This window comes from Mercenaria mercenaria, chromosome 7, assembly GCF_021730395.1.
Source record: "Mercenaria mercenaria strain notata chromosome 7, MADL_Memer_1, whole genome shotgun sequence".
Lineage (NCBI taxonomy): Eukaryota > Metazoa > Mollusca > Bivalvia > Venerida > Veneridae > Mercenaria > Mercenaria mercenaria.
In genome coordinates, this window is record NC_069367.1 from 28197440 (window position 1) to 28207953 (window position 10514).

Sequence of the window (10514 nt, forward strand, 5' to 3'; positions counted from 1 at the left end):
CATTTAAACCGAACTGGGGAAAAATCTGTCAGTACCTCGCTCTTATGTTATTTTATTGTTTTACTATTAAACAAAAACAACACAATTACTCCAGACTTTTCACTTCAAAATATGTTATTCAAGATGTTTGAATCAGACAAGGGGGAGAAAAAAACAATGAAATTGTATTTTGTAGATCAAGCAAGAACAAACTTTATAGAAGTTCAAACGGCTAGGAGATTATAGTCAAAACAATTAATTATGTCAATTGTAAAATTTATTTATTATTTAAAAGTATCAATGAACTGCTAACTTACTAACTGTTAAATTAATCATAATTTAAACATAAGCGACTTTTAATATTTTGAATTTAAGATTGACAGTAACATTACCTAGAAACATGCATGTGTCTCATTTGTGTCACTTTCCATTGTGTTGTTACCTAGTTTTAGAGCCACAGATTACTTTTTTATTTCTAAGCCCATTGACTTAATTGGTGACACTGTACGAAGAAAACAAGGCTTCTACTTTTTCTATTCTGTTTTAGCAGCTTTTCATAACATACTGTTGACATGTCAGCTTGTTTGAATAAAGAACTTTTAAAGGCATTTTTACTGCGATTTACAGCGATTTCGGCATTCCTTGGACATAGCAGGAAAATCATCCTTAAATAATAACCGGAGAACACCGAAATCGCATACAAAGAATACGTGAACTAACGAAAATGCCGAATTACATTACGGATTCATGTCGAATTACATTACGGATTCATGCCGAATTACATTACGGATTCACTGACTTAAAAGTGTCACTTGTTATGTGATGAATATAAATCTGAAGTACCACAAACAAGTTATGCAATTGTTACAGTAGTATGTCATGAATTTTAGCCATATTAGTCAAAAATTGCAAAATAACATTTTAAACAACCAGGTATCAAAAATTGAAGGTGTGTGCCTAGTAGTGTGTGTCTAGTTCATATGCAAATTAGTTTCGGTATGTAACTCGGGCTCGATTAAAAAGGAAAGAAAGCAATTAAATCAAAATAAAACTTTCTTCATCGGTTCTATACTAAAACATTTACTTATAGTTCCAATACACTTTCAACTGATTTAACCTGACGTGTGTGAACTTCATTTTGACATGCTGAAAGCACAGAGATCTTGTCTCAGTTAAGGCAATATTTATCTGTTAATTAGAATTTGTCAGAATAGTTTAAGCAAGTGTTTCAATCATTTACGATATACTGCTTCTTGATTTTACATGAAATTTACTAAGATAACGGAGTTGGTTACATATATTTGTTACGGATTTCTAGATTAAAATCTATACTTGGTGATAAAATACTTTATTAAGAAGTCGTTCTTATTACAGATTTAAAATAGAAACGAAGTCTATTCAAACAGGGTGTTCTTTGTACAGTTTAACATCTGCAGAGCAGACACATGGAAATGCTTACAATCTTTATTTTACAGAGATGTTTGCTGTGGAAAGGCAAATTTGCTGAGAGCATTGTATGTTTTGGGGGAAAGAAAAGGCCTGTTTAAATAGAGTGGTGTTTGCTCTTTTGATGTGTATTGAGCATGCATTTGACTGTCTTCTTAGAATATGTTTTAGACACTTTTTTATTTTTAGTAATTTAACTAATTTTTACTAGTGTGTGTAACATAATGTAATGTTACGTAACGTAACGTACTGCTCTGAACGCCTTTTAAACATGTTATCTCTACTTAATTGACAGGACAGGCAGAAATGTTTCAAATAGCATACATGGACACCAATGGAAATTCAATGTGGACAATAATTGGCACTAACGGTGTCGTGAAAGCTATGAAAGATTATCTCATTGTCAGTTTTCTTGTCAAGTAGTTTTCATGACGACAAAGTAAAATTATACAGTAGCTATTAGAATCGTATTTAGAAATAAGAGCGATGTTCTAACCTTTATGATACTACCCTCATAAGTGTTATTATGTAGTCGTGCGTGGGAGGTATCAAGTCCTACGAGGTGTTACTAAACTCCTACGTAGGAGTTAGTTAAGTTCTACATAGGTGTTTATTTATGCAGTACGTAGGAGTTAGTAAGTAGACAGTCTTAAGTAAATTCTGCCCTGCAACAATACCGCTTCCAAAGAATTCCCACAACGGACAGTACAAGTATGCAAGTTTGGACTCCTTAACCAAAAAAAAAAGACATGTCTTTATATACATGAAGATATGAAAGCTGACAAATGTTAACACATTTTTGTTCTTTTCTTACAAAACAGAAAATCAGTTCCGAAGTTTTCAACAGATAAAGGCTTCCAGGGTTACATAATTAAACACACAATCAATAGCAAAGCAATGCATACCTGGCAGCTCGTGAAATGTGAAAAACCAGGTTTAGAACAAAGCATTCTTGAACACACTGCAGGAAAAACGGTGGTCAACAAGTACCTAACTTCTTTGAAAGTGACATTGAAAACATGCACAACGAAGACGAAATCAATATAATAAATAACATCTCAAATGGGATTCTTCTCAGAGACGTTGTGCGAAACTATTTTTTATGTCCTTATTAGTCAATTATCTAAACAATACCGACCGGGTGAACACGATCTTGTAATTCACTTTTTCGAACGCTAGTCGTTTTCCAAGTGTTATAAATGTTCCAAAAAATATCTTCATAAATATTTTAGAAAATGAACTATGAAAACTCTGACGTTTTATGATTTTTCTGATTAAGCAAAATTCCTTTATCAGATATTAGTTTAAAAGCAGTTGTTGAAAGATAACACGTGTCTTCTTTTGTTCTTTTCAATGTACACAGTGTATTTTCTTAAACTGAAAATTGAAATACAGTTTGTAAGTATTAAATTTCAGTTGATTTATCTATCTCATTCAGATTTAAAGGGAAATGCAACGTTCCACTATATTGTCTGTCTGTTTGTTTAACCGCCTAGATAGCCTACTGGTAGGGCGTCCGCTTTCAGTGAGTGAGGTCTTTGGTTCGATTTTCAGCCGGGCCATACCAAGGACGTGGAAAGTTGTACCAGTAGCTCACTTCTTTGGCGCTAAGCATTGCAACTGAAACTGATTTTCCTTCAGTCACACCCCGTACGATACATCGCAACAAGTCCTACAGCTAATTTCACAAGCGAGCTGAGATAAACTAGTGTTAAATGAAGCATTGACTGAATGTTCATAACCGGCTTCAAAATTAGGAAATTGTGAACATTTCAACATATTATCAGAATGGCAGCTATCTGTTTCAATATCGACATGTAATAAAATAACGGATTCTATTTGATTTCTAAAGTCTGAAAACTAATTGATTTACCTCTTCCCATCAGAAACAAAGATATATTTATGTTTGTATGCATGAAGGTAGCAATTCTCCTCTGTGGTCCACTTGAAAGTAGTCCATATCAATATATAGTGCAATATTCGCTCCTGGTAAAGGCCCTTTTCATGCCAGATATAAGCTTTATTGTTACTCGTTTGTGAAGCGTATTACATATCAGCATTTCTGGCCTTCCACTTCCTGCGAGACTCCACTGTGCCGCTTTGTTAGCGAAAATAAGAAAAGTTGAAGTTGCATTATCTGTAATTAAAAGATTAAAGAGACTTACCCTTATATTTCATGCGAAAACTAATTTCTCTCAAAAAAATAACTGTGAGAACTGTGAAAGTTACTAGTGGTACAAACTTATTGACATAAGACTTTTGCAAGGTTTTATTATAAATAACCAAAAATATTATTCAGAAGATAGTAAATCGTTGCAACGCTTTTGAAATAATGCAGAAAATTTACATTCATCTTGCATTATTACCGGTATCTAATTTTTATTTTCGCCCGCTTTATTATATTCTAGTGTCATATGAACATTCCATGCTAAACATGGTGAAAATGCACATGTTGAAAAAATTTCACCCAAACTATGGGTTGGTAGCTTTAATTCAGTTCCTTTAAACAGTGGCGGTTCTAAGCGTTATGGCGGAGATATTCATTTAATAAGGTGGAGTTTGATTAATAAAATCAAATTTTTGGTCGGGATCCATACTTTAAGAACAACTCAAGCTGATCATCAAGAAAGTTTGCCAATTTCGCAAGACTACAATTCAATCAACTTGTTTTTTTTAATTGGAAAGCGTACAAACTCATTTTTAAACTCTCAGTTTTTAATATATCAGTTTTTAAAGCTTATGTTAAAAAGTGCTAACCTGAAGATTTTCATGGGGAACGTTCTACGTTCTAAGTCGAGCAACAGACAGATGGCAGACAGATGTACAAAAAAACAACACATAAACACGTCAAACTGTGACAGGATTTTTAATAATAATCTGATCTTATATACTGTTTTTTTTCTTTTTTTAATCATCAGATTTAATGTGTATCGTACAACAAGTTCAGATTTTGACCACTTTAAGGTAGTGGACCCGTAATGACATTCGGCAATTTACGTTTGTTTACGTATTTTTCCGGAAGTGATTTCGGCATTCTCCGGTTATTATGAAAAATATTTATTTGTTATGCCCGAATGTTACCGAAATCTCACACGGAGGATACGTGAGCGTACGGAAGTAGCCGATTATCATTACGGGGATATTACCTTAATCTTTCTCTTTTTGTAACAAGCATATTAGACAGCTTTTAGTTTATGTTTTTTTTATTAAACGTTGTTTTTTGTTTTTTGTTGGTTTTTTTTCAATTTAAAATTAATGTTAAAAGTACAGAATAACATTACTAGAGTAATTTCTATAACATTTGTAAGATGTCATAGTTGATAATATTTGTCTGACTGAGAAGACTTGCATTGTTGTGAAACATTTTAACGGTATTATTTGAAAATTCATCCTTTCCGTAAGGGCTCTTAAGCTCTTGTCACAGTTACTGTAATGTTTGTCAATTTTTTCATGTAAAGTGTATGTTTTAAAGAAATTTGTCGTTAGTAAAGTCATATTTCTGGAGTATGGCTGCGCAGGAATTATACCACCGGGGTAGGGGGCAGTTCAATTGATTCAATAATACGCATCTGAACGACAAACAATGGATTATTTAAGAGCAAATCAAGTAACACATTCTGATAAATGTTAATGTAACACACTCAAACTCTTTATTTTTATAGAGTTATACTTGTCATGTTAAGGGACGTTAAAAAACCCTAATACTTAACATTTTAGAACGTTTTTAATAGAGATATATCTTTTGTTCGATCATAAAATACAGTTCGTATCATGATAAAGAAAATATATAAACATATAATACATAGAAAAACACATCTATTGAACACAAAAATTGGGAAATGTTAAAGTATAAAAAGACTTTACGTAGAGATTAATGGTAATTTATAAATGCTAATATTGAATGTTCAAGAGCTAGTCCATCATATAATTGTAAACAAACATACACAACAATAATACAGTAAAACATACTACATGTATATATTTATCGATATACAGCTTCTTTCTGTAAGAAAATGTGTGCTAAATATATTTGGCTGAATATCCATTAATATATTAATCATGAATGAATTTTCATTATCGTCTTTTGGATATTGCATTATAATTAATTCAACAGTATAACTTACACGAAACGCAAGATGCAAATGATGCAGAATTAATTAGGTCAATCCCCTCTCCACACACACACACCTAAAGAGCCCGGAAATACATCTGCGACGCACCTCAAACAGAAAACACTGCTATTCTTTTTATACAAAGGCACTCAATAAACACTGACCATTACATAAATATTGATGACATTGTATCAAAGATGCAGACTTAGAGAAGATATTGAAATAAGATAAGTAAATGTTTCTAATAGCCCGGAAACACTTAACGTACTGTAACTACATGAATTAAGTTTCGTTTTTAGCTCCACTATTCGGAGAATAGGGGGGCTATACTACTCGCCCCGGCGTCGGTGTCGGCGTGACCCTTCTTGGTTAAAGTTTTTCGGCAACCTTTGTTTTTCTGTCATATCTTTGTTACTATTGTTTATACCTTACTGTAACTTCACATAAACATTGTCCAGTATACAAACAATGTATGTGTAGGGGCTGAGCCCATTATACCCAAGGTCAAGGTCACCAAGGTGTTATACTTAGGTTATTTTTAAGGTTAAAGTTTTTCGGCAACCTTTGTTTTTCTGTCATATCTTTGTTACTATTGCTTATATCTTACTGTAACTTCACATAACATTGTCCAGTATACAACAAAGTATGTGTAGGGGCTGAGCCCATTATACCCAAGGTCAAGGTCACCAAGGTGTTATACTTAGGTTATTTTTAAGGTTAAAGTTTTTCGGCAACCTTTGTTTTTCTGTCATATCTTTCTTAATATTGCATATATCTTACTGTAACTTTACACAAACATTGTCCAGCATACAAACAAAGTATGTATAGGGACTGGGCCCATTATACCCAAGGTCAAGGTCACCAAGGTGTTATACTTAGGTTATTTTCAAGGTTAAAGTTTTTCGGCAACCTTTGTTTTTGTGTCATATCTTTATTACTTTTGCTTATATCATACTGTAAGTTCACATAAATATTGTCCAGCATACAAACAGAGCTTATGCAGGGGCTGGGTCCATTATACCCGAGGTCAAGGTCACCAAGGAGTTATACTTGGAATTATTTTCATGTTAAATTTTTTCGAAAGCTTCGTTTATAGACATATCTTTGGTACTTTAAAAGATAATGATTTGAAATTAAAAGTATGTGTTTATAATCATCTGCATGTGTGGCTACATACCCCATAACTCTTAATTGTGTTTTGACAGAATTGTGCCCCTTTTGTACTTAAACTTTATTGCAATCTTCGCTTTCTGGATATTACTTTAATGCAATATAAGATAAAGACTTGAAACTTAAAATGTATCTTTATCATCATCATCTGCATGTGTGGTAACAATCCCCATAACTTTGTTTTGTATTTTTGACCGAATTATGTCCCTTTTATACTTAAATTTCGACAAACTTCATTTTCTGGACATAACTTTGGTACTATATAAGATAATGAACTGAAACTCAAAATATATCTTTATCACCATCATCTGCATGTGTTGTAACAATCTTAATAACTCAAAATTGTGTATTTGATGGAATTATGCCACTTGGTGTACCTTCCTTTTAAAGTACAGGTCTCTTATTCAGACATATATTCATTTTACTGTCATTCCTCGAATAGTGGAGCGCGCTGTCTTACGGACAGCTCTTGTTCAATAAGCACTTTAATGATGGCCTAATCTAGAAAGTCGAAAATATTAGACAACGTTATACTCTTGTCACAGTAATGTTTGTCAGTTTTTGCATGTATGTGTATGTTTGTAAGAAATTTGTCGTTAATAAAGTCATTTTTTCTGGAGTTTAGATGCCAATGAATTATACCATGGAGGGGCAGGTGCAGTTTAATTGATTCAGTAATATGCATTTGAAGGACAAACAATGGTTAAACAATGTTAATATTATACACTCAAACACTATTTTTATATAGTCATACTTGTAATATTAAAGAACGTTAAAACAAAAGAACCTAATACATTATATTTTAGAACGTTCTTCATAACAGTTATGTAATTTGCAAAAATCTAATCTTGGCCTCCATATTGATGTGAAGGCTTGTTCCCGATCAAAGGTAAGATATCAAACCATTTACATGTTTAGTGATTTGCTTGTAGGGCGATCAACTGGAGCTCGAAACACTCTGGCGAAAATAGTTTGATATCTTATCTTTGATCGGAAAACAAGCCTCTATATCAATATGGAGACCAAGATTAGATTTTTGGAAATTACATTTTAACTGTTATTAAGAAGGGTTTTCAGTTTGTCTTGTCACCTGTTGTTGCACCAAGTTTTTGTTTTCAATTGTGCTAGATGAATAGATGAATAGATGAAAACACTGAAAAGGAAAATAATTTTATAATCAATCAAGGCAATGCTATACCACTTTTGTTTTCACTACATCTCTATGCCACCTAGCGACTATTCAAGTTACAATACATTCACCCAATTGGACCGAAGTCATTTTTGTATCGGTGGAATTAAAGTAAGATCCAAATATTTCAAATACATTAATAAAATGGAGACAAATTTAAATCTAAGGACTTCAAATTTAAAATTTAAAGATGCTGTCTGATTTTAACTGTATTTGTGAAGTTCAATTACTTCCAGAGGTCTTTTTGCCAAATTTGGGAAATATTTTTATCGTTATGAAAGGCAGCGTTCTGGAACTTGTTGTGTAAACGTCAATTGTAAGAAACAGGTGAGTAGATACCATCTTTTCAAAAACATATTTGTAGTCAAATGTTGGACATGAATACAATTTTCTACTTACACCTGACAGGAGAATGATGGCTCTTTCCTTCGGGGCATGATTTTTCTTCCAGATACTGACATTTGATTATTTATAAAATTTGGACGTATACTGCAATTTCGTGTCTTCTTAAAATCGAGTGAGATCGTGACTTGCATGAATTTACATACAACGATGGTAGTTTTCAATGACACTGATAGAAATCAGATATTTTATTAATCAAATTTTAATTTTTAACAAAAAAACGCAAGATTATAAAACATGACATTTCAGAAGTTTGAGATATATTGTCAGTATTATTTTCAAGTATTGCAACAGAATGTTGCTTGAAACGTCTTAATCTTATACATGTATATTATTTTTCTGTTTTATTGCACAAGGAAATTCTGGGAAAAGATAGGTGCCAGTTTTAAAATGAGATTTTTCATATCAGTAATGAATGTAAAAGTTCTCGACTTCAATTATCATTAACTGCTAAAACATGTGTACTACACATTTTAGACTGAATGATTATGATAAAAAACGAAGTCAATGTGGCAACTTTAACTTACTGAGCAGGCAATACCTCCGCATGTTACTTACTCTCCTACTTTGAGAAATCCGTAAGATTATGAAAATAAATCGTTTTCGAAGCAGAAGTTTCACAGAATTCATAACTACACACATATTGAATGGTGTGCCGGTAAATACCGTAGTCCCTTTGCTCGGATGTCCTTCTGTCTTGACTTTTCAAGTTTTGATTACAATGTTGAATGCAGCTCTGATTGTGGAGCGATTTTTTATAAGACGTCGTGTGATATTACATGAACGTATCGTAAAACTGCAAACTAATGATAAGGTAATATATTTTTTTTATGACTTATCTCTAAGCATTTTTGACCTAGGATGCATAATCGCGCCATCCAATCAGCAGTCTCGTTACATTTCGATAAAATTGAGTTGTTGTTTTTTTCTGAGCTCTTTTTTTTTGATATAGCCATAAAACGAAGCACATACTCTATGATAATATCAGTTAATTTCCAAGTCTCGGCCTCAATGAATATCACATTGGTCCAGTCCAACAACTGTTTAATGACATACATTTTTGTGTGTATTCTAACATGCAAATCATACGGGGAAACAAATAAAGCGTACGACTTCTAAAGTGATTAAAGTCAAAAACTGGAAATAACAAATAACAAAATAACATTGCCAGTATATTTGTGTTTTTTGTTTATTAATTACTACTTCCCTCTATTAATTCATTTTCCAAACGAAAACAAAAATGTTTAATATGCAAGAATACTGAAAGATGTATGAGGTAGAACACTTGATTAATTTGTTGTTGTTTTTTCTTTCAAGATTTAATTGCCTCATCTGACAATTCGTGTTTAAATTTCCTTCTGACGAATGTATATACAATGGTAATGTATTATGCTGGGCACACGGTATAATTAATTCCATTTCTGTTGAGAAAGAATGACATACGTCAATATTTGATGTCTTAGTATGAAACAGTTTGCTTGACGTAAAACAAAGGGTTGTTTAACATATTGTGAAGTAGCTCTGAATCTATATAAATGTTGAATATCTCTGTAAGCGAAGTAAACATATGGTTTTGCTTAATCTGATATTATGCTTGTTAAACATGTTAACTTAGAACAATACAAGATTACAAAGATGAGGGTTTTTCGCCAACACCAAAATCTGGAAGGCCGCCAGACAAATAAAAGATAGAAAGTTTGACTTCGTGGCTGCTCAAACGAAAGCCAGTAACAAATAAATATTTCACCCAATTACTGAAATATGTGCAACGAATCCGCCTTGGTTTTTGCAAGCAAAGAAACTGAATTCATTTCAAGACATCTACCGTGCACGGAGACTGGCATTGCATTGCTTGGCGAATTGATGTGATAGACATATACATATGCATACACATTAGGCAAATCATTTTCATCATAACTTTCTTTACGATAGACTTAACTGAACAGTGCCTTTTCATTGTCCTGCTTTTATACATTAGTATGACGTTGTCCTGCTTATTTGTCTTGTCTTAAAGCATTGTAAACGCAACATAGTTCTATAACATATTTTCCCCATGGGGTGCATTAAGCTTGAGTTGGCTGTTACGCGGTGCGGATGTCAATTCGTCAAGTACTTGTACCATTTTAAGGTGTGACCCATGTGATAGTGTACCTCCTTTTAATGAGTATTCATTTCCTACAACAAACCTACTTTGACTTAATTTTTTTCACGGGACA

General features: G+C 32.8%; 1 protein-coding gene across 1 annotated transcript in view; it reads right to left on the reverse strand.

Annotated features, from left to right (window-relative positions):
- Positions 1 to 10514, reverse strand: part of LOC123554488 (uncharacterized) — a 51180-nt gene that overhangs the window by 17779 nt on the left and 22887 nt on the right. The gene's annotated exons all lie outside the window — the stretch shown is intronic.